This window comes from Nycticebus coucang, chromosome 5, assembly GCF_027406575.1.
Source record: "Nycticebus coucang isolate mNycCou1 chromosome 5, mNycCou1.pri, whole genome shotgun sequence".
Lineage (NCBI taxonomy): Eukaryota > Metazoa > Chordata > Mammalia > Primates > Lorisidae > Nycticebus > Nycticebus coucang.
This window is the reverse complement of record NC_069784.1, coordinates 117614683-117641086: the sequence shown is the minus strand read 5'-3', so window position 1 is coordinate 117641086 and position 26404 is coordinate 117614683.

Genomic DNA, 26404 nt, shown 5'->3' with positions numbered 1-26404 from the left:
GGGTGATTTCCTCCATGAAAAAACAGGGTGGTATTGATAGTGAATGACAAGAAGAAAAATGAGTACTAAGTTACAAAATCAACAAGTGTACTGCACCATCTATTTATTTATACTAAATATTGACTAAGCAGTTAGTATATATGTGGTAATTTGATAGTTGTCCAGGATAAATAGGCAGAAAAAAAATCACAAGACATATGCCTTGCAGAGTTTAAAATGGCATTGGATTCAGTGTTACTTTAATAACTTTTTCAGATCTTAATAGTGTGACTTAATTGTAGGAAAACATCAATTAACTAAATAGTCTTAGCAAGAGTTTCTATTACCTTTTATAACTAACAATAAACACAATTGTGTTTATTGTAAAGCCAATTTTACAAAAATCTAAAGCCAATTACATTTTTCAAAATATTTCATATATTTACTTATCAATGTTAAAAATGATGTATGCCAGGCCAGGCATGATGGCTCATGTCTGTAATCCTAGCCCTTTGGGAGGCCAAGGTGGAAAAATTGATTGATCCCTGCAGTTCAAGACCAGTCTGGGCAGTATAGTTAGACTCTGCCTCTGTAAAAAATTAGAAAAAATTAGTTGGATGTGCTTGTGCATGGCTATAGTACTCTCTTGATCCCAGAAGTTGGAGGTTTTCATGAGCTATGATGATGTCTTGGCACTCAAACCTGGGTGACCAAGTAAGAGCTTTTTTCAATAAATAAATAAATAATAAATAATAAAAATAAATAAATAAAAACTTAGCAACTATAGATAAGCAAAGCAAACAAAAAAAAAACCATCCTAAGTGAAGTATCTCAGGAATGGAAAGACAGACTCCAAGTGCTCTCACTTAGAAGTGGAAGCTAATGGAAGGTGTGTGCGGTCATAAAGAGCAGTGATGGACATTGGAGAGTAAGAATGGAGGATGAGAAACGAGGGGGTTTGGGGGCACAATCTATCTATTGAGTTGTATACATACTATTCCAGCAATGGCTACACTAAAAGCCCTGACTTGAGTATGATACAATTTATCCACATAACAAAAAACACTGGTACCTCCTATATTAGAAAGGTACACATCTAAGCACATGTATTGCACCTTTGTGTGCAATATGAAAAAAGATGAAAATGTCCCAAAAGTCTATCAAGAAGAGACTTAGGGAATTATTCATATGACAGGAGAATAAGGCACCATAAAAAAGGAAAAGAATCTTAAATATTAATTTCTAAATATATTAAATTAAAAATATACTTTACTGTAGGTCATGGTTGTAGGATGCTACTATGATGATTTATAAAATACTGAGTGTGTACAACATCACTGGGGAATTTAGAAGTAAGCGGTAACATTTTCCGTGCCTCAAGGTGGGGAACATCAGTGTGAAGGTCAGATGTAGGAGAGATTTCATGCTTTACTGTCTACATTTTTTACAAGTGTCTGTAAAACTGTTAATATGATAAAACTTTAAGAATATTCAAGAAGACATTACCTCACAAAGCCTCAACAAGGTGGCTAAATGAAGAATTTGATTTTAGTGAAAGTATATTATCCTAGAATATGGAAATATAAGCTAAAGTGTATGAGAAGCATTGCAAGGAACAGGCAGATGGATTTAGAAATTCCAATATCAAGTTAAAAGTGGTACAGAAATAATAAAATAAAAGAAATAATCAAGAAAACTGTGAAAAATACACTAAAAGTGAATAAAATAAGAATTATACTATATATATACATACACATATACATTTAAATGTATATTTATCATAATTCAATAAAATGAAATGTTAAGCACAAAAAAAAACCAAAGAAACAATATTTTTCATCTAAAAGTCATAAGTTCGTTCTAAATAAAAGTGAAACTGAAATTACCAACTGCCTAGAAATAATCTGAGCTACCATCATCCACAGGATAAAAGCAGTATGTCAGAGGTTGAATTCAAGGAAAAAGGAAAAAGCAAAATTAAATATAACATTGCTTCTGATTACAGATACAACTAAATACTCTCTCTATATTTTAGAACTTCATGCTAAAATTAGGAAATCATGTGGATATAGCCAATTTATAATGGATAGAGAAAAATGTATTAACTTCAATGTATTTATAATAAATAAGCAGTGGGGTAACAATAAAAGAGTATTAGAGTATATTAATAGGTTACTAATGAAACAATAATTACAGAAAAAAATATAAGATTGATTCAAAGATTTCTCTTTACTAAGGTATAGAAAGCCAAACAATTTAATGGGCATGGTCTTCCAATTCCATGAAATGTAACTATGATAGTTCCAAGCAATGGGTAAAAAAGGTCACTCTTAACTCAGTGTCAAGTAATAGAGATCAAGCCACAGACTGGGAGAAAATATTTCCAAAAGCTGCATCTTATGAAGAACCTTTATCCAAAATATAAAAAAAAAAAACACTTAAAAGTGAACACTAATAATAATAATAAGTCTGATTAAAAATGAACCAATGACTTAATAGACGCCTCACCAAGAAAATATATAGATAGTAAATAAGCATTTGAAAAGATGCTCCACGTCATATGTCATCAAAGAAATATATATTAAAGAACAGTATCATTGGCCGTGCGGTATGCTGGCCAGCATCTGGAAGATTGGTGACCTAAAAGTAATTAAATTACTCTTTATACTAAAATTTCATAAGATTAAAATTGTGAATGTAAAATAATACTATGCACACAGATACTCAAGAATATAAAGCACATTATTAAAAGAAAGTTTAGGCTAATGAGGGCCTAGTAATTGTTAGGGAATTCTTAGTAACAATACAGAAACAAATATATAATTCCCCAATAAGAAAATGTATACTCTAAACTATATATTAAAGTAAATTTAAATGTGAATATAAGTAGATAATATTTACCATATGTTGTTTTTAACAGGTAAGCTTTTATAAGCAAAATACATAAATAGCTTTCATAATTTTAAAGTCATGTGCATTTCAAATACCTAAAAAGAACATAAATTGATATTGAACTCTCAGGCAACGATGATGTTTGAGGAAAAGGGCAGGGTGAGGGGTAGTTGTTAAAAGAGATTGTCATCTTTTCTTCATATTGAGTGAACCTTGTGCAGTAAAGAGCTTGAATCTGATGAAGTTGGAGGGTATTTTCAAGATGACAGCTGAGGCTCAGTGTGTGAAAGTGTGAAACAGCATGAGAGTTTGATGTGCTAATGCTGGTTCCATAAAGTTCACAGTTACTGTGGGCAAAGGTGTGGGGCTGAGATTAGAACTAGATAATATAATCTTCTTCTTGCTAAAACTCTCTGCAGATATATGGAAAATCACTCAATGCATTTAAAGCAGTAGGCTAAAATAATTAGATTTGTGTTCTGGAAAGGGAATATTGTTTTGGCAGGGAATATTGAAGTTGGTTCCTGGTCTTTAATACCTTATTTTTGGGCCTTTGCTCTCAGTGAGTTCTCTATACAGTTTCACAGACAAATCTGTAAACAAATTACAACACAAAGCACAGGGTGGCTGGCAAACTCAGCTCGGGAAAAGCATCATAGCAAAAATAACATATATATAAAAGGTATCTAGAGGATATATATTTGGTGAATTACTATTTTATTTGTATGCAAATGAAATAGAGATTTTGTATCAAATCACCATTAGAAACATAAAAATAGGGATATTCAATGGGTGACATGATTTATTGTTTTGATGTGTCACTAGAACATTTCCTTTTTATTGTTGAGTTGGCATGACATTGTACTTCTTATATTTTTAAAGCATGCTTGACATAGTTGAGAAGTGAGAACATAACTACTAGATTCAAGAGTTACATATTTGATAACAGAAAATGAAGTTAACATAATTTCATGATAACAAAAATGAACAGAAAAAGCAAAACCACTTTTCATTATGTGTTTCTACTAAAAATGATTATTTCAAATTAAATAAAACTCAACATTGACATGTGGAATGGTTGTATTTACTGTTGGGGCATGAAAAATGTATATGATATTAATTTTATCTACTCTCCGCTTAGCTTCTCTGATTCCATGTTAACATTAATATGTATCATAAATTTTTATGCATGATGGTAGAAATGTTATATATTAAAGCAAAATTACAACTTTTAAAACATGTTTTCAAGGCAATATTTTAGCTTTTATAAACATCTACCCCAAGAAAATTAATAGAGGATACTTCATGATCCAAATACATTTTAGTAAAAATAAGTAAGGCAATTACAATGATAAAAATTAATGCATGCATGTTGCTTAGTTGTTTTGAGCATATATCACATAAATCAAAAACAGGTAAATCAAAATATTAATGTTAAATGTCAATTAAAGACCTCAGTTTGAAAGTCATTTGAAATACATCATTTTTTTTGAGGTGGCACAATTTTTATTCACTATCATCAAAATTCTTTTTTTTATTATTAAATCATAGCTGTGTACATTAATGCGATCATGGGGCACCATACACTGGTTTTATAGACCATTTGACACATTTTCACCACACTGGTTAACATAGCCTTCCTGGCATTTTCTTAGTTATTGTGTTAAGACATTTACATTCTACATTTACTAAGTTTCACATATACCCTTGTAAGATGCACCGCAGGTGTAATCCCACCAATCACATGAAAGGTATAACCCAGTTATAACCTAAGAATAGGGGAAAGAAGGAAAGGGAGGGGAGGGAGCGCGGAGGTGGGCAGAGGGAGGGTGATTGATGCACTGTTTTCATTCATACAGAAAAGAGGGGAAGGTGACATGTAAGTACAAGAAAAAGCACAGGAATTTAACACTTATTTTACAAATTAGAATTATAATGATCATGGGATTCAAGATTGTTTCCTTTTGGAAAGAGATATGCTTATCAGTGAAAGGATAAGCATATTTCCAGGTATTAAGATGGAAAATTAAATGCTCTTTCTGTTTTCTGTAAGGTTAAAAATTCTGTTTTTTTGTTGTTATTTTGCTATTTCTTATATATTCAAAAATATCCATTTCATGTTTTTATTCTGTTTCCAGGCAAATATAATGTGTGTGTGTATAGTTGCATCTCTTGCAGTTTTGCAGCGGAAACATAAAAACCCTGCCTTCTGTTAAAGATTGTGCAATTAATTTTTAAAAATAAGTGTATGCACACATTTTAATGTGTAGACAATTTGCATTCATTTGCACTTTGAAATAGTCTCCTACACTCACATATTCTCCACTTTTGGTACTTTTGAACTAATTTTCATAAAGCATGAAAGTTACCCAGCTGTTCAGTTGAATACATTATTTTCTGCTTTCAAAGAAAATGCAAGTAACATTTTCTGTCCTTAATTTTGTGCCTATTTTATTACATTTGAAGTTAAAAAAACATAAACACAATAAAAACCAATATATGGTGAGGGTGTGGAAAGATAAGAAATAAGATTTCAATAAAAGATTTGGAATTGAAGGACTTTATGAGATGTAACTGCATATTTTAATGGTAACATACTACCCCAAATATGTCACAGAAAAGTTATTAATTATGGTACAACAATGTTTGAAAATAAATAAACATTTTCATGGTAGAATGGATATACATTTGAAAAGGTTTTAATGATTATATCTCAAAATTTGGGCCTAGAGAGTCTTCGAAATAAACAGATAACATGAAGGGCAAAGCATATAAATTAAATGTAATTGAGCAAATGAGGCTAAATGACAAGCCAGTAACATGTTCTGTAAATAACTGTCTTAGGCATCTGTCATGTAACTGTTGCCTAGTAAATAATTTCTTAATCTTATGATATTTATTTTAGCATTTAGAAGGTAAAAAGGGTCCAGTTAAGTATATTTTTTCAACTACATCTTACTAACAAAATATTGTATTTCCAAGGGAAAAATATTTCCAGCTCTCTGTCCAATGTATTATATAAATCAATTTTTATTTTATATTATTTCATTGAAAAGACTCAACTGTTTTGATATTGAAGTAATTGCCAACTAATTAGCACCCATTTTGTTTTAGACAGTTTGCAGATAGTTATGCCCTGAAGACACAAAGTTTTCTGATTAAAGGTAATATTCACTTACAAAGTTTTTCTACATTGAACAGATTTTGTTTTGTTCTGTTTTGGGTGTTGTTTGACCTACTAATCTGAAATGAGATAATAATTTTTCTGAAACCATTTAAAATACAGGACTACTTAGCTTGTCAAGCTTGATGAAAAGATATGCAGTAATTTTACTACTTCATGTTAACTAGAAATAAAAGTGAAAAAATAGTGAAGACAAATTTGTTTTTAGTAATACATTGTGCTAGAAGATTCAGAAGTAAAAATTGTAGTTTATGACATATGTAATACCTTACAATCTACTCTTCACTGAAATATGTACGTATTAATCAAATCTCAAGTTAATTTTGTTGTCTTAAAATTACTTTAAGAAACTTACAAATGTATATATGTGTAAGATTTGTAAAATGGAGTCAGATGTCTCAGAATCTAACAAAAAGAAATATTAATTATAGAAATATTAATATATGTCTGAGCTAACCAATCAGAAAAAAATCAGAATCTAATAACAAAGCAGAGTTTTAAACAGTTAGATTTTGTGAAGAGCTTTACTGATGTCATAAAGTAGATTTTTGATATAGGACAGAGTTAGAAAATCATCACTGGAGTTTAAAAAGAGTGAGTGAAGGTTTGATGAGGAAATGAGGAATATAGTATCAAAGCTTCTTTCCACAAGTTACTCACAAACTGCATAGATTGAAGTAATAAACTGTTCTGCTCCCAAATTAAATATAGACAAGGGATTAGAATGTCATTTTTTCTACTTAATATATTATGGGAGATTCTAGCTATTGTAATAAGGCTATGGAAAAGTAAAAATTTACAAGGAAGTAAAATGATTTTTCTTCCAAGATGGCATAATAGTTTGAGAAAATCATGAGGAATCTCTAAATCAACTACTGACTTAGACATTTCCTTCAGTGAAGTGTTTGTTCAAGTTCTTTGGTCATGTTTTATGGGCCATAAATTATTACCTAATATTGAATTTTGAGTGTTTTTCAATATATATAGGATGTAAGTCCTTTATGGGATACAATATTAGCAAATATTTTAATCCAGTGGGGAGGTTGTTTTTCTGTTCTTTAACAGTGCCTTTAGGAAAAAAAATCATTGATTTTTTTATGAATTATAATTTATCAATTCTTTTGTTGTTATTTTGAGGCTTTTTTTTTTTTTTTTTTTTGTGAGACAGAGTTTTACTCTATAGCCCAGTCTAGAGTTCCATGGGATCAGCCTAGATCACAGAAACCTCAAACTCCTGAATTCAAGCAATCCTCCTGCCTCAGCTTCCTGAGTAGCTGGGTCTACAGGTGCCCAGCACAATGCCTAGCTAACTTTTCTATTTTTAGTACAGATAGGGTCTCACTCTTGCTCAGTCTGGTCTCAAATTCCTGAGCTCAAGTGATCCTCCTGCCCCTTGGCCTCCTAAAGTACTAGGATTGCACCATAAACCTGGCCAAACAATTCATTATTTTTGGTACCATGAATTGATGTACTACCTCAGAAATATGTGATTACTAATACTTACTCAAGAAAAAAAATAGATAATCTAAATTTAACTGGTGAACAGTGCCTGAGTGATTAAATGATCACCCATAATAGTGACTTTTGGAGGAGACCAAGTTTACTGTGAATGTTAGGAATTTAGTTTTGGACATGTGATGTTTGAGATATTGTTGTTATTTCTAGGCTAACACAAACAGAAAGCGAATATTGGAATTTTGAATTCAATCAAAGTTGTAAGCTAATGACATGTATGTTGAAAGCTAAGTGGGTATAAAAAATGACTCCTTAAAAAATTAGAAATTTTTGAGTAAAAATAGAAAGTACTGTGCAAGCTATCACGATCTTAGGGTACCAATGGAGGATGAAACTCAAGAAGAAATGGTGACAGTGGTAAGAACAAAGGTTGTGGCCCAGCTGTGACAGGAAACCCAAGGGAGGAAAGAGTGTCAACAAAACAAAGCATTTAACATGTTTTTGTTGTAAATAGTCCAAGAAAATAAGCAATAGAAAAATTATTTAAAGAAAATATAAATTCTCTGATGTCATTAGCAAAAGTCCTTTAGTTGAGAAGGTGAGATAGAAGCCAAGTAACACCAGGTTTGGAGAAATATGAAGAATGAATATTGAGGTAGTATACGTAGACTGAATGCCAAGATACTTGGACTTTGAAGAGGTAAACAGGACATTCATACATTCATAGCTAGAAGATCAAATGGGGCTTTTGTTCATGATAGAGGAGTGAAATGTATTTAAAGGCTAATGGGTAGGAAATCAATAGAGATTCAAAACTGAAAGACAGCAGTGCCTTGGAGGAGATAAAAGACCACAGGACCTATTGGAGAGAGTTGTTTTGCCAAAAAGCATGAAGAGAATCTGGAAAAAAGAAAAATGAAGAGATTTAGATAGATTTATAGGTGTTTTGGGAAATGCAGTGTTTAAAGCCTTATGGAAAGAGATTATTGGGGAATGAAGAATAGTGTTCAGGCACAGTTTGGAGAAAAGAAGGTTATGAAAATTATGGGATTTGTGTTGCAGTCACAGGTAAGTGATTTGACTACAGAGACAAAAAATACTGCTGAGTAATGATTAGCACCCAGCTGACACTACAGAACTTTAACACACAGTGATGCCAGGCCATGTAGCTTTTTTGGTTCTCTTTAGCAGCACCCAGGAATGTAAGAAATCATTGAATAGTGAAGAAAAAATGGGACATTGGCTCATTTTGGAAATAGAATTAGAATTAGAAATAGAAATAGAATTAACAGAAGAGTGAAGTTTGAAGAAACGTCTCACTGTTTCCTTAAATTCTTCCTTTCTTGTCATTTAACCAATGTGCCAATTTGTGTGAAAAATCTCAATTTAGTACCATGATGGTACAGGGAGGGAAATATGCCAGGTGTCCTGGAAAAAAAAATAGTGAAAATAATGGCATTTGGGAAGACAAGGGAAGCAAAGCAATAAAAACTTCTGCTACTTTTTTCGTTCATGAGGACTGCAAAGAAGGCTAATATGGTGCTGTTTGGAAATTTGAATAATTAAGTAAAAATAACAACAGATAAGTTTTAATAAGAGCTTAACATACTCACGTACTGTGCTGTGCTCCTGAAGGCCTTAGGCTTGCAATGGGTAAAGCACTTGCCTGGTTTATAGGCTTTGCTTTGAGCTTTGCATTTTCATGTCCCTTTCATTCTTTGATGCATCTTGCATCATGGAGCAGAGAGTTAGGGGTGTGTGTGAAGGAATGTGACAACCTGAATACGTCACCCTTTCTAGGCTATACTCCTGGTACTAATGACTCCATTATTCCCTTTCTGTGTGATCCTGGCCATGCTCTCAGCCTGGGTGAATCATTTGGCTGATCCATCTTCTGCAAGATGGACCATGCTTCTAATGAGTGCATCAATAGGCCTGAGTGGCTCAGTAGTGGCTGTCTTAGTAAATGGGGCTATGGAAATACACAGTTTGGATGGGTGAGCTGCACACATCAACCATGTCCATGAACTTTAAGCCCCTCGTGGTGGATAACAGAGAACATGGGAAGAACTATGGGGCAGGTCATAAGTTAGGGCTGGGGGCTCAATTTGTATTGGTACCAATTTCCCAAAATTGATAAGGGCTATTCTAATTTAATGATCTGGAATTAATCCCAGAAAATTGAACTCCAGAGCCTAACTTTTACACAGTATGCAACAGTATTTTTTGTTATAATTATAATGATTTAGAACTCATTGTGTATTTATTTTGCAGATTTTGAGCACATTCTAACAGTAGTATCAGACAAACAAATTAGTAAAGCAAATATAATCATGACCATAAAATGTTAAGTACACTTGTAGGGAATGCTTGTAAAAGAAACAAGAAAATCATGTTTAGACGGCAAAAGAGAAAATATTCTGTAGTATAGTGGTCTTGTTTGTACATAACAGGAATTCAGCTTTATCTAGTAAGCCTGAAGCAGCCTTATGATTGGTTAATTTACACTCAGCAATTTGCATACAAGCCCACAGGAAAGAAAAACACAAGCATAGTCCCTGGAGGGAAAGAAGAGAAGAGGGAGAAGGGAGGGTGACTGGTGGAATCTCGGTGTGAGGGTGTTCATCGCGCCCCCTGGATGAAGGGCTCAACGACAACTTGACTTTACCTTAGAAATGAAAACAATGTGACCCAAATATTTGTACCCTCATATCAATCGGAAATTAAGAAAAAAAGAAATAATTGTTACGACGACCTGGAGATAAAGATGTAAATAGTATGTGTAACGCACCAGATGTGATGGCATGATAAGCCTTAGAAGGGACAACGGACAGTTCGGTAATGCCTCTAGGAAGAGAATAATTACAACTTTTAAAGATGACCTTCAGGAGGGATTTTTGAAGTTTTGTCAAAATAGCCCCAAATGACATTCCCATCTCAGTGGAAGACATGATGTTGAATAAGTAGATAAGATTTAAAAGAATGCTGATGTGTTATTATTGTTGATTATTTTTGTTATTATTATCATCTTCTGAGTTTGCTCATTAGGAATATATCAGAGGAAATTTATTCTTTTAGAGAGGTAACAGCAATAACCCTGGCAAACTATCCTTGGGAGATAAAAATACCTAGGAGAAAGGGTGGCATGCAAGCGTGATGGCGGGTAGCTGCATCCAGGCACAACACTTGTGTGTGCAAACTTGGGAGACATCCCTGAAGATGCCTTCTGTATTAAGACAGTGATAATTTTGAATACTCCTGAGATACTCTGCTTCATAAATGGAAGCTCAGAAGCCAGTAGTGTTTTTTTATTGTTGCTAATGTGACTTCATTTTTACTTACACAAGACATGTTGTTTCTGAGGATGAATTGCTGCATCTGTTCTGTATGGCTGGCACCAAATAATGGAAACTATTAAAACATAGACTTTGTTCAAGGTGATACTTTGTTTTCTAATTATTAGAGCTGTTGAAAGAAGATTATTAACAGGATGTGAATCAAACAGAAGGAAGGGAAGCACTTGGCAGGTATGTCATAAAGAGGATCAGATGAAAACAAAGCGTAAATATTGCTGTCTGGGCGGCCCCTGTGGCTCAGTGAGTAGGGCGCCGGCCCCATAGGCCAAGGGTGGCGGGTTCAAACCCAGCCCCGGCCAAATTGCAACAAAAAAAAATAGGCGGGTGTTGTGGCGGGCACCTGTAGTCCCAGCTGCTCGGGAGGCTGAGGCAAGAGAATAGCTTAAGCCCAGGAGCTGGAGGTTGCTGTGAGCTGTGTGATGCCACGGCACTCTACCGAGGGCCATAAAGTGAGACTCTGTCTCTACAAATAAATAAATAAATAAATAAATATATAAATAAATAAATATTGCTGTCTTTTAGTTATTTATTTATTGTTGAAATATAGCCCAGTTTGGAAGTAGGCTAAATACTTCCTTTTTTTTTTTTTTTTAAATTTTCTCTCTATATATACATGTGTTTATTTGGTTTCCACTTTTTGCCTTCACAAAATTAAAAAGGCTTAAAATTTAATAACAATAACAATGTTGAAGATAAGAATTAGAAATAAAAACCTCATAAAGAATGTACAAAGATAAATACATTCAGAAAAGAAATCAGACTATTGCTGCAATGAAATATTGAGCATTAATAATAATAATAATAATATTGCAAAAAAAGTAACATTCACCTTGTCAGAAAGAGTATGTCTATCATAGAATGCTTTGACTCCAAAGTTCAGTATGGAGTCATTAGTTAACTTCTTACTATTTTTTTTTCAAATTCTCAAAAAATAGACAACTAATATTTATAAATAAAGATAAAAGATAATTTCAAAAAACAGATCATGCCAAATCTTATAGACAATAGAAAAAGAAGAAATACTTCAAAATCACTCTACTTCATCTGGATACATCTGATATTAAAATTGGAAAAAGTATATTATTATAAAGGGAAATTACAAACATATTTCACTTACAAATGAGGATACAATATCCTAAATAGAAACATAGACATTTGGAATCAAATAGAAAACCAGGAAATGAAACCAATAACTTACAATCACCTAATCTTCGATAAACCAAACAAGAATGTCCAACCCCTATTCAATAAATGGTGCTGGGAGAACTGGATACTCACGTGTAAAAGACTGAAACTGAACCCGTACCTTTCTCCACTCGCAAAAATTGCTTCAGGATGGATAAAGGACTTAAATTTAAGGCATGAAATGATAAAAATCCTCAAGGAAGAATAGAAAAAACACTGGAAGATATCAGCCTGGGGAAAGACTTTATGAAGAAGACTGCCATGGCAATAGCAACAACAGCAATAATAAACAAATGGGATTTAATTAAACTGAAAAGCTTCTGTACAGCCAAGGAGACAACGACCAAAGATATAGACAACCTCCTCAATGGGAAAAGATATTTGCATATTTTGAATTAGACAAAGGCTTAATAGCTAGGATCTATACAGAACTTAAATTAATCCTCAAGAAAAAAACCAACAATCCCATACATCAATGGTGAAGAGAGATGAACAGAATTCTAAGACAGACGAATGGCTAGCAAACACATGAAAAAATGCTCATCATCCCTAATTATTAGAGAAATGCAATTTAAAACCATCCTTTACACTGCTGGTGGGACTGCAAACTAATACAATCTTTTTGGAAGGAAGTATGGAGAAACCTCAAAGACCTCCTGTTTGATCCTGCAATTCCATTACTGGACATCTATCCAGAAGGGAAAAACAAAAACAGAAACTTTTATTATAAAGACACTCATACTAGACTGTTTATCACAGCTCAATTTACAATCGCCAAAATGTGGAAACAGCCTAAATGCCCATCAACCCAGGAATGGATTGGCAAGCTGTGGTTATGTACACCACAGAATACTATTCGGTCATTTAAAAAAATGGAGATTTTGCAGCCTTTGTACTAACCTGGATGGAGGTGAAACATATTATTTTTAGTAAAGCATCACAGGAATGGAGAAGCATGAATCCTATGTATTCAACTTTGATATGAGGACAATTAATGACAATTAATGACATGGTGGGGCATGGGGGAAGAGGAGAGCAGACAGAGAAGGAGGGAGGGGTGATGGAACAGAAGAGAAAATAGTGACTAATTCTCACATAAAGTGGATTTAATTTTGACCAACGTATATTCCTTGAACATTAATTTTTAATTCAACTTGTTAATATTAATGCCTTTTATGAGATGCTTAGATTTTAGTAGGAATTTTTAGGCTCTATGTCCTTAAAACATTTAAAGAAAGAAATGAAAAGAATATGGGCATAGACAGGGAATAAGGACACAAAATTTGAGAAGAAACATTGCAACAGTATCAATCGTGTTTACGTGTTTATTTGTGAAAACTACTTTCTAACGTGATAGCTTCCTCAAAAATAGCAGGAAAAAATATACTGCAGTATTTATGGCATGCTTTGTTCTTTATCTTGAAGAAATGCAATGCCTCTATTTATATAATTTTTCTTTTAAAATTTCAATAGCACTCATTCAGGATAGTGCAGTCAGTATATTATCCCTATAGCAAACATCCCCACTTTTGACAGGTGCACATACATACCGTGCGCAAAATTTTGTTTAAAATACATAAATTTTAAATATAGTGATGGGTAATTTAAATGAATTCATGCACATTTTGTGTTAATAAGGTTACTATTGTAAAAGGTAGCACTTCCCTTAACCAGAGATTTTAGTAATGAAATCATGCTCATCAAATGTCAAAGGTGAGCACTGGACTCACATTTTATTTCATGTTCAGAAAATTGGGAGTCTTTTTTATTTTCCTTGTCCCTTTTCCTGATCCTCTCTCTTGTGAGTCCATGTGTGTGCATTTATCTTTGTATACACTCGCCTCCCTAGATGTGTATATGTGTGTATGTAAAGGATTTGGGGGATTGAAATGGGGTAATGTGGAAAGAAGAATGTCCCCACTTTCTGTGATTAGAGATTTATTTTTGGTGGCTGGGGAATCTATTAAAGTTGATTCATCTGCTCTTTTCTAGAATAAAGAATAAGACTGCCTGGAATGAAATATTTTTGTTTAATGAAAATGAGGGCTTCTTTCTCAATATTTATGTAAGAGATGGTAAATCAATTTTTCTCTTTTTTTACTGTCTAAGTTTTCCCTTAACCCATTGCCTTTACATTCACTTATGAAAGAAGGAAAATTAAAATGTGTGATTTATTTCCCAAACCAATTTTTTTCTAATATCAAAGTTTTACAATTCAAAGACATATATAGAAATTACTCTGTCCTTTTCATAATTATCCAAATGGCATTAGAAAGAAAAATTACTTTTTTCTTTATAAGTAAAATTATGGTCTATTTTATTTCAAATTTTCATGGAAAGCTTTGTTATGTGTGAGTCAGAACCTCAAAGCAAATCTCATTTACAATTCATGACATCTTTTCATCCCAATTATTTAGTCTCATTTCCTTTGCATTTTATTTCTTTTAACTTTTAGACTCACGTTCTTTTAGCCATAATTGCTATAACCATGTTCTCTCTTTGCCCAAAATCTACTGTGTATCAGAGAGTACTGTATTTTTTTTCTTTTGTGAGGTTGTTAAACTCAGATATGGATCTGAGATAGTAATATATTAAGAAAAGAAGTCTGAAAAAATTTTATGAAGTTAGCCTATCTGTGCATGATATTACTGGTATTCCAGTTAATTCATATAAGTACCATGTATTCCTGTCAAATTATTGTCAGCAATTTGATTATTTTAATATTTCTAATCTTATTTTTTCTCATATAAAAATGATTGCGAGGGTGGCACCTGTGGCTCAGTCAGTAAGGCGCTGGGCCCATATACCGAGGGTGGCGGGTTCAAACCCTGCCCTGGCCAAACTGCAACCAAAAAATAGCCGGGCGTTGTGGTGGGCGCCTGTAGTCCCAGCTACTCGGGAGGCTGAGGCAAGAGAATCGCTTAAGCCCAGGAGTTGGAGGTTGCTGTGAGCTGTGTGAGGCCACGGCACTCTACTGAGGGCCATAAGGTGAGACTCTGTCTCAACAACAAAAAAAAAAGTTTGCAAAGTAATTCTAATATTTTGTATTTCTTTGGTGTTAGGCATTATTCTTCCTTATTATACTTTATCTCATTTATTATGAAATACTAGGTACATTCCCATCTTCAATTGTGAGCAGTAAGGTAAATTTTATTACTGGTAGATTTTTGACATGTGCTTTTATAAATATATTTCAAGGTAAGTTTGAGCCATATATACATTCAAGAAACTAAAAGTAAGGAGGTTATCACTTGCTTCTTGGATCCTGAATATATCCTAAATCTGTTGATTTTACTGATTCTCCTTACCTCCCTGCATTCTAACAGGTCCTCATCCTTGTAAGCAGACCAGTATTTCAGACTCCCATGTAGACTTAGAAGTTCTGTCCTCCACTGGAGTCTTGCCTACATTCTTTTTGTCCATTCTAAAATTACTAATTCAAGCATCCAAACCTCTTACTACAACCTCCTCTTCTTCCAGTACATGTTCAACTGTTGTAACCATGTTCATTCCTAAATTTTAAAAGGATACTCTCTCCAATTACACCATTATGTCTCAGTAAAATAAGCTTCTCTTCCATTCACCCCACTCTGCGGGTAGTTGAGATTTTAGTGTCTATGATATCAATGTCACTCATTTTAATACTTTAATTTCCTTTCTCTTTATACCCCTATTGGAAAAATCCCTGATATTTCACGTTCTCTTTGAACTACCAGGCATGACTGCAGAAAGTTTTGCAAAGCAGTAGACCTAGATCACTGCACGTTCATGATCATCAACCTCCAATAAACTCTCAACTCTGTTAATCCTTTTGTTTTCCAAGTTTTCTTCCTTGATCTTTTGAGCAACACAAGCTTCACAGATCTTCAGCTCTCCTCTGACCTCTGGTTCCTTTCACTCTGGCTTACTCTTTGAAGGTGAATTCTTCTTTTGTTTCCCAAAGAAAATAAAAGATACCACACTGGAGCTTTCTCAATTTAGATTACCAGCTCTCTGGACAAGTCTGCATTCCTGTAAATAAACTACCTTCTTAGCATCTCAACGTGCATGATCCAAAGACATTTGACACTCAGCATTTCCAAGATCAGACTCATAATCAACTCCACCTCGCTCATTTGTTTTTCTGTATTCTCCATCCTAGATAAAAATAACATCCTTCCAGGCGACCGAGTCTGAGACATGGGAGTCAACCTTGACTTCTTCCTTTTTCTCAACCCCGTTTTCAATTTATTACCAAGTCTCATTGATATAATTATTTAAAATGTCTATCAATATCATCCTCACTCTAGATTCAGATTTCACAAATGCAGAAAGCAGAGAATGCCATTTTTTTAAATTAGAAAATAATTTTTGTCTTTCCATTTATTGACTAACTATAGTTTTCTCTAAATGATACTTCTCTAATAGCTTATCTTTCTAAACTATTTCTTACATTTAACCTTCATCATCTAAAATCTATATTTATATAGTCAGTATATAACAAATTCTTCTTGCCTTGTCCTAAATGATGTGATTAATGAGATGTTAACCTTTAATTATAATTCTTATAGATTCTCTATCAAATGTGATGCCTCTTTATTGCTATTTGTGATGCAGTAGAAAAATGCATGTGTATAAACTTGAATATAAACCACATCAAGCTCACATTGAACTCCATTTATATTGCTAATACATACAAGACATAATTTTTAAGACCCTGGCCAAATGTGGTCACTTAATTGAGCTTTTTACCTGCTTTTTAGTCAACTGTCACCCTTTAGATATTTTCTCCCCTTGATACTTATTGCCCCAAAACATTATCTCAGATCTATAGCAGCTAAAAACACCTTGTAAACTAAGTGGGTTCCCTTTCAGACTATAATTTGTTGATACTTAATCTTGACTTTAAAGGAATATATGGATTTAGTTCAAAGCTAAAGGATTTTAGAAACTGTCTTCCATTCTACTTCCATGGCAATATTATCAAAGTGCATTTACATTTAAGTTTGTTATAGACAAAGGGATGGGAGGAGTTAGCTATTTTAAATATCAAAATGAATTTTTAACAGAAATGTTAAGTGTTGGTATCTCACTAAAATAGAATTAATATAAAGTATAAGTTTTTACAAAAGTAATATAAAACATTCAGGGCATTTGGAAATTATTCATGAAGGAGGGGGAGAAAGCATATTTCTAATACTCCAGCATAATCACCTGTACTTCTATGGATATACTCATGCATTTTTTTCTACAGGGGTATACATTGGTTTAGTCATAGTGGTTTTATAACCTTGAACACATTTTTACATTTTAGAAAGTTAAAATGTTTATATTTTAATTATTTTTTAGACTCTATTGCCCTAAGTAGAGTCCCATGATATTATTATTATTATTTTTAAGCTCATAGAAACCTCAAACCCTTGCGCTCAAGCTATCCTCTTGCTTCAGACTCCTGAGTAGCTGAGACTACAGGTGCCTCCCACAACACCTTCCTCATTTTTTGTCCATTTTTAGTAAATATGGGGGTCTTGCTATTGCTCTAGCTGGTCTTGAACTCTTGAGCACAAGCAATTCACCCACCTCAGCCTCCCAAAGTGTTAGGATTACAGGTGTGAGCCACTACATCTGGCTTGCATTTTAATTCTTGTAAAATTTAAAATCAGTTAAGTCACTACACAATTGCCTTTATTAAATTTTATTATAGTTACATAATGTACAGATATCTGAATGTACTTATTGTCTTACAACTAAACTAATCGAACAAATTACTTAAAGCTACCATAAAAAAAAAGAAAATGTTCTCAAATGTATGTTTTTTTTTCCTTACAGGAAAATAGATACCCTGTTTCCCCCAAAATAAGACATCCTCTGAAAATAAGACCTACTTACAGGAAAGATAAGTCGTCCCCTGAAAATAAGACCTAGCGCATCTTTGGGAGCACACCTTAAAATAAGACACTGTCTTATTTTCAGGGAGACAGGGTAGCAGTATTGAAATTCAAATTCCATATCATACAGTGGATTATATTTCTAAACTATTTTGGCAATAACACAAAAGTAAAATTTTGAGCTAGAAAATATTTATGTGAAATAAGATTGATATAATTAATCATTAGGTGGAATGCCAGCTTTATAATGAATGATACATACTATTTTATTTTTATACTTTGATCTCTCCTTAACAAACTGACCAGGGATCCTTACAAATACTCTTTACAATATGACCTTCTATTTCACAGATATGATGCACGGAAGAGTAAAATTTCTTCATTCAGAAGATGAACAGTAATTGAATTGATTCCTCCGTCAGGCTCTTGTCTTTGTAAATTCATGGTGCCTTCTGACTTCAGCTACTAAATTTTATTTCAAAAAGAATAAGGCTTTAAACTCCCTAACTCATTGTTTACATTTTTATGTGTGTTTTGAAAATAAACATATTGAACAAAGTAAGTGCAACAATGAGATGGAGTGCATATGGGTGAAGAAAAGATATTTTTCTTAAGCAGTATTGAAATTTGTAGAATCTTGGGTGGTGCCTGTGGCTCAAAGGGGTAGGGCACTGGCCCCATATGCCGGAGGTGGCGGGTTCAAACCCAGCCCCGGCCAGAAACTGGAAAAAAAAAAAGAAAGAAATTTGTAGAATCTTATATGAAATTCCCAGGGCCTGCTTTGTTTACTACCTGAGAATAATTTACATAGTGTAACTTTTCTATTTTCCTTAGAAGGAGTTAAGTCATATTTACTATTAATGTGACTTAAACAAAAGGAAGTTCTTTTTTTCCATAAAAGGTACCTACTTAATATATGTTAAGCTAAAAATTAAGTTCTAATTTGAAAAATATGAGCATCATGTTATTTACCTGGAACAGCAGCAATTAAATATCATCCTTGGTTGAAATTGAGATTGAAGGTTTTCTTGTTATTGTTCAAGATAAAGTATATACATTTATACATATGTATGTAACTATATAATTATTTTTCCTGCTGTGATAAATCTAACCTGCGTGCTTGCATGTTTCTGTGTGTGTTAATAGTAAATTTATGTTGTATGTTTTTACACGATACAAGAATCGGCAGGTATTGTGTCTCCATGTTTTCAATCACTATTAATTGAAATAATTCAATTTATTTAATGACAATCATTGATGAGATTCAATTATAAGTGCACCAGGAGATACAATGATGGGAGAAGTCCCAGAGGGGTTTCTGACATTTATTCCATGGTGACATTGGGATGGAAGCAGGGAGTTTAAGTAACCAAATACAAAGAAATATACCGAAAGTATTATTTAAAAGTAAAACCTTAATACATGTGGACAAAAAGTACAAAAATAGTCCATGGCATTTCAGAGACAGCATCACCTTTTGAGAGAAGAGAATCTTCATGAATTATTTAGAATTCCTCTGCACGGGACATTTGTCTAACAGCTTTTGCTTTACTTGGATGATCTGTTTTTATGTGCAGACATGTTTAGGATTGTTTAGTCTTCTAGTTAATTGATCCCTTTATTACTATGCAATATTCTGTCCAAGGAGACAAGGCTCCATTAGAGAGTGCCTATCTTGGCTTATGCCCCCTCTTGACAGAAAGGTCTCAAAACAAAATTAGAAAGAAACCATAACAAGGACAATCACCACATGCAAGGATGTGAGTCTTTGAAGAGCACCCTTCACCCTCATTACTACCACCCAATTAAAATAACTTCTCCCAGAAAAATATCTTCACATAAAACAAACTGTCATTTTTATCTTATCAATAGCTTCACATAACCACAGGGGAAATGGGAATGTGTCCTACAGTAGGATAAGCAAAGCTGGATTACACGAAGGAGAATTTAGCCCTATTCCAGAGTGTTGAGAAGTACATGGAGTAAAATACTGAATTAGGGTAGACAGGTCAGTTGACTGTTGGTCCCTGTTGGTCAGTGACCCTGACAGTGCTGGATGGAGACACGATCAAGGGCTTGGTGGAAATATAGAAAGCATGCTTTGTGGAAGTGTGACCTGAAGATTCTCTTAAAAAGGGTAGAAACATCCAATGGAGTGAAATGTTTTCAAACTAAGACAAAATGGATTACACCTCAAAGAGGAGAGGCATAAACCTCAAGAATAAATTCAAAGTTCAGAAGGGGTGTTGAGCCAAGTTTGGCAAAAGAAACTCCACTTCCTGAGACAAAGAAATAGATAAAGAGAGAAAGATACAGAGTCATTGTGGGACAGAGAAAGGATGAGGAAGATGTGAGAGGAATTCCATCTAGTAATAATCTGGGGGATCACAGATGCCAGTATTTTGAAAGATCATGAATACTGTCTTTCAAAAAATAGTATGTATGCTGCAGTCATGCAGAACGTTGTCCAGGCTGCCATGCTGAATGAAAAATAAACAGAAAAAGTGCAGCATTTTTAACTAAGTGGTTGATTTTGTTCACTTGTTTGTGGAAACATAGTCCAAAATATCTGTATCAGGAAAACTATCTTAATATTTATGATTGTAAGATATTTCCTAATTTTAACAAAAAAATCAATTCTTAGTCTTTACAGGAATGTATTCATTACAGGTTCCCAGTTGCAAACTTTCCCTTAGATTAACAGCAAATAGGGTTTCTTGTTCGGGCCCTGTAAAGCAATTCTAATGATCTGAATAAGCCCGGAGGCCCTTCAAAAGCTTTATGAGGAAAATTAATTGAAGATTCACTGTCCTTGAAATTTACTGCTATTGGCACTTAATAGCTCAGACAAATTCTCTCTCATATGTTAATAAATTACGGTGTCATTTTAGCACTTTTCTCTTCTCTCCCCTTCTCTCCAGTTACTGTTCTTCTGTCATCACCATTATATTTGTATTTATATAATTCCATACACTACCCATGACTGCCTATTCACTGTTTAATCCACAAGCGTTTTGAAGGATTATAAATTTCACTTAGCATTTTTCTGTCTGTATTATCACACAATTCTCAGTGTGAATTGGCCGTTCTTCTTTTCTGATTCAATTTTATTTTACCAAGTTGAGATTTGCTTAAGTAGAATTAGACTGTCAGTACAAAAAGAGTCATACTTGAACTCATGAGAGAAACACATAATATCAATAAGAAAGACTAAAATATTTTCTGTCTTTCTGGCAATGTGATTATGTTCCCTCTCTCTGCTGCCTTTTTGTCCCAGGTTATTGGTATTTTAAGACTAGGATAAGATAAAGAGCTACTGCTTCTCACAACTATGAACACTGCATAGATCTTTGTTTATTAACTAAAACCCCTACGTACATTTGCTTTCTACTGAGCATTCCATAGCCATGTGAAGAAAGGTCCTTTTCAACTAAACTGTATGTTGTACCAGAATTTAAAGTAGTCTTGTGAATATAAAAAAGACAAAATCAGTCATGTATTAAAATATAGTAGCACATCTGTAAGTTGACCCTGGAAGGACTGCAACAAACTGGTAAACGTGTGGAACCAGGCCCACCATATTGACCGGTACGTGTGGTGCATGTCTATGAAAATTAGGTCAACTCAAGGAGATGGTTGATGGAGGGAGGTGGTCAGCCGTGGAGATTCTACTCTAATTACCACACCCTAAACAAACATGACCGACCCTGTTCTGTCTATGCATTAGTCAGATTTGCATCTTTTTCTCTGCTCGTGAAGTGTGTTGAGGTGACAAAGACATTGAAATGATAATGGAACAGGTCACAAAATCAAACAAAGCTGTAGCTTATCTATTACAATACATTTTTACGGAGAAAGTGACGGCAGGGAAAGGACCAACAGCCATCGCGTGGCAGGAGAGATCTCTCAAAAGGGGTAGTGAGCTCAAGTGCCCTGAAATTCATTGGCTGAGCAGAAACAGAGGGAGTAACTTGGATAGCTGGTCCCTGATGTGCACAAATTAAAGGCCACAAAGGATTGCCTGATGGAACTATACACTCCCAGCTTCGGGATGCCAAAACTCCCAAGGCCAGGGCAATTCAGGAGAACAAAATTTAAAAAATGCCATCAAGCAGTTTGCCGGAATTAGATTCAACGCAATTTAAATCTATAGAGCTATTTGGAAACTCCCTCATGCATTTCTGAGTGTGGCCTACATTTCCAGTTTCTGACTCCAGACTTTTCAGCAGCGTGTGTTTTGCGTGACCTTTCTCATTTTGATAAGAACAATTTAAGAATCGGGCTGATTTCTGCCTAATCAGCAGGGATGTTGAGAAATCACTGCTGCAGTTCCTGCTGACACGTATTTATAGGATTTGCTGAGGGTGGTTAAGGAGATGTGAGGATGTGAAAACCCCTGGGTGGCAGTGAGAAGAGTGGGTAACAAGGCAGATACACTATCTAGTGAAGTTCAGTAAAAATCCAAATGTTCAAGTTAAAGGAAAGATTGAGCTCAGGGGTGTATTGGATAGGGGGATGTGAAGACTCGTGCAGTTTCAAAACTGATAAGGTTCTGAGTTTTATTCAGAAGACTCTCCATTAACCGCATAGTAACATCTGAAAATTCTTTGCTTGTAGAAGAGATACTATAAGAAAATGCTTTCATATTTTTAAAGCAAATACATTGGTGTGTTCCTATATATACATCACCGCCTCTTATTGTTAACAAATCGCAAATTTTAGATCTGCTGTGAATGTTAGAGAACAAATAGCCTGTTTTTATATTTTTTATTTTTTATTAAAATTTGATCTTTGTCATTATATGTTGACCTACCAGATCAGCAAGTGTTTTTTTTTTTTAATTTAGTTTTTTATTTAATAAATTGTTAAACATGTACATGACTAATAGGAAGATTCGTGTTCCTTTCACACAACTTCAACAATTCTTCACTTGTTGTAAACATCCTTTTTTTCTGTCAGCTACACACCTGTTTTATTAGGAGTATGTTAAAAAAAGTTATTTCATATGATTGTTATATAATTCTCCATATTTATTTTCTAATGCTAAGGACTACTCATTTTTAAATAAAAGTTTACCGTTACCACATGAAAATAAATGGATAATAACTCATTAATGTCATCTAAACCTAGTCAACATTAAAAATTCTTCAAGTATCTCAAAGGTGATTTTTGCACTTGATTTTCTCACATCACACAAATTGCTCACATACAGCACAATGCCATACCACATTTGGTTATTATACCAAAGTCTTTTTTGTATTCTATAATACGGTCTGTGTGTGTGTGTGTGTGTGTGTGTGTGTGTGTGTGTAGGATATCTCACACTCTGGATCTGGCTGGTTGCTCTGGAATGGTGTGTTAACTATGCCTCTATTTCTATATTCCATAGAAACTAGTTGCCTAATTCAATATCTTTTTGTTTATTTATTTGGCAAGAACGATTAACAGGTACTTCTGTATATTACCTATCAAATCACATCATGAAGCATGTAAACTGTGATCTCCCTGCTTTTTATGACCTTAACATACTGTTAACCAGATATTATCAATATAAGTTTCTCCATCAATATTCCATGTAATGATTTTAGCATGCATTGATGATTTTGCTTATATCCTTTAGCTTTCATTATTTTATTGTGTGTTGCAACATGGTATATTTCTATTTTACTTATCCTTTCTTCATTTATTAGTTAAAATTTTCTATTAAAAGTAAAATGAAACTGCCTTATCAACTATTTGGCTTCAGTGAAATCAAATTTGATCAGAAAAAGCAGGTTAAATAATTTTCCTTTATTAATTTTCATTGTGATGATTCTATCACTCATCAATTCCAATAGGACTGATTACCTTTTTTAGTATTTTAGGGAAATGAACTAACAAGTATATATATATATGCTTATATGTATATGTATGCTTATATATATGTGTGTGTATAAGCACTTATATACACACACGTACACCTAAAGGCACATATATATTATATATACACATACAGTAGGTGCCAAAAATGTATACATGTATTAAAAATGAAAAGTATTAAAATCATAATATTCAAGTCATAGTTGTCTTCCGCAGTTGATACAAGATACAAGATAACAAACATTATTGGAATATATTGAATATTACAATTTTAATACAGTTTTTCTCCCTGTATTAAAAAGTGTACGCATTTTTTTGGGTTCTCTGTGTACGTATGCCAGCAGTGTATTTCAGAATTTTCTCCTGGAGGTGGCAGAGTCTTGCTCAGGGATACTAGGGGTCTTCCTTGTCAGCATTCTGCTGGGACTTGACGTAACCTCCAAATGTTATGTCAAGTACTTATCATTTGTTACGTATTAAACAAATATTTCTAGTAGCACTGGGTCTGCCAGATTTCATGTGCCATTTGTAAGACAGTCTGAATGTTGCCAAATCTTTTTCTATCTCTGTGCCCAATCGATACAGGAAAAAAATTAACGTCACCTGGTGTATGGATTAAAGCAATAACCATAGATGTGGAATACGCTGCCTGAAGAATTCTGTCCATCCAGGTTGTGTTTTCTTCTTCATAGTTGAAGGTGCAAGATAAAATAATTTGGGTGGCGCCTGTGGCTCAATGAGTAGGGCGCTGGCCCCATATACCGAGGGTGGCGGGTTCAAACCCAGCCCTGGCTGAACTGCAACCAAAAAATAGCCGGGCGTTGTGGCGGGCGCCTGTAGTCCCAGCTGCTCAGGAGGCTGAGGTAGGAGAATCGCGGAAGCTCAAGATTTGGAGGTTGCTTTGAGTCCTGTGATGTCATGGCACTCTACCGAGGGTGGTAAAGTGAGACTCTGTCTCTACAAAAAAATAAAATAAAAATAAATAGATAAATTTAAAAAAAGAAGAAAAAAGATAAAATAATTTGTCTACTGTAATGGAAGGGATATGTTAGCATGTCCCAGATGTATGGACACTTAAACACTTATATTACAGGCTTCTGAATGTTTGCAGGGTTTATTTTCCTCTTTCTAGAGTCTCTGTATACTAACCAAGTTTCCTGTGTGCCTTCTATTTCTTGTTCAACCAGTCCATTGGCTATTACTTCATTGATAAAGTTCACTATTGTTAAGTTACACAGCATATCCCACAGATTCAGGCCTACTTGGCTATGATATGACAGAAGGTAAAAAGATAATATAATGTGGATACAAAACATTAAATGTTACTTTTGTCCATTGACATGAATACTGTTTTTAACACAATGCATTTGGAAGATCAGTGCCTGTACAAGGTCTGACACTTAAGTCCACAAACTAGCCACTATGCATTTACCTTGACAGTGCTATACAAACAGCTTGGTAAGGTTTTATAACCTTGGTATCTGTGTCTGTCTGTTGCATTTGTGTAGTCATGTAGAGATGTCTTGCTGAGTGGTGTTCCTTATTGTTGTTGCATGATTTTGTGGGCCATCTTGAGAATGCCAGAGTTTGAATGAGAGCAATAAAGAAACATCCATAAATCTCATGTTAAACTTGACAAGGGTGAAAGTGAAATCAGGGACATGATATCCAAGTTTGTAGGGATAATGCCATGAATTGTACTAGTGGATTAAAAGGTTTTATGAGGGGAGAGAAGGCATTACTGATAAAGAGAGACCAGGGTGGCTAGTAACAATCACACCTGAGAAAAACATTGCAAAAATTTGTCAAATTGTGCATCAAAATCGTCAGCTGACCATGAAAAAGCACAGCAGGCCAACTAAACGTCAATAGAGAGATAGGAAAATCTTAACAGAAAATTTTGGCATGTGAAAGATGTGTGCAAAAAATGTCCCAGAGGAGTCACTGGTGAGCCAAAGCAGAGTTCCACATCGCTGTCTGGGCGGAAGTTTCAGGCAGGAACGGATAACAGTGTTGGAACATCCTCCGCAATCACCAGATCTGGTCCCCAGTGAATTTCTTCTTTACTCAGAGATAAGTTCAGATCTGTATGTAAGTCAGATTTCTGATGAACAGCTCATATATGATAATAATAATAATAGTAATACAATAATATGCAATAATACAGCATGATACTATAATAATACCTGTGTACTGAAATAATAAGTTACAGAAGCTATTGTGTTCTTTTAATTCAAACAGGACATAGAAAACTCATACAAAAAGTTTTTTTTTTTTTTTTTTTTGTAGAGACAGAGTCTCACTTTACCGCCCTCGGTAGAGTGCCGTGGCGTCACACGGCTCACAGCAACCTCCAACTCTTGGGCTTAGGCGATTCTCTTGCCTCAGCCTCCCGAGCAGCTGGGACTACAGGCGCCCGCCACAATGCCCGGCTTATACAAAAAGTTTTAATGGGAGAAATTTCAAAAAAGAATTTTAAAGGTTAGCGCTGACCTAATGTTGCATCAACATCAGGCTAATAGGAATATTAGGCTTATTTCGGTCTTCTAATCAAATCAATAATAATCTTCCCATTTCAGTGATTAATCCATTATACTGCTTAGTAATAATTGACGCTTTCATCACAG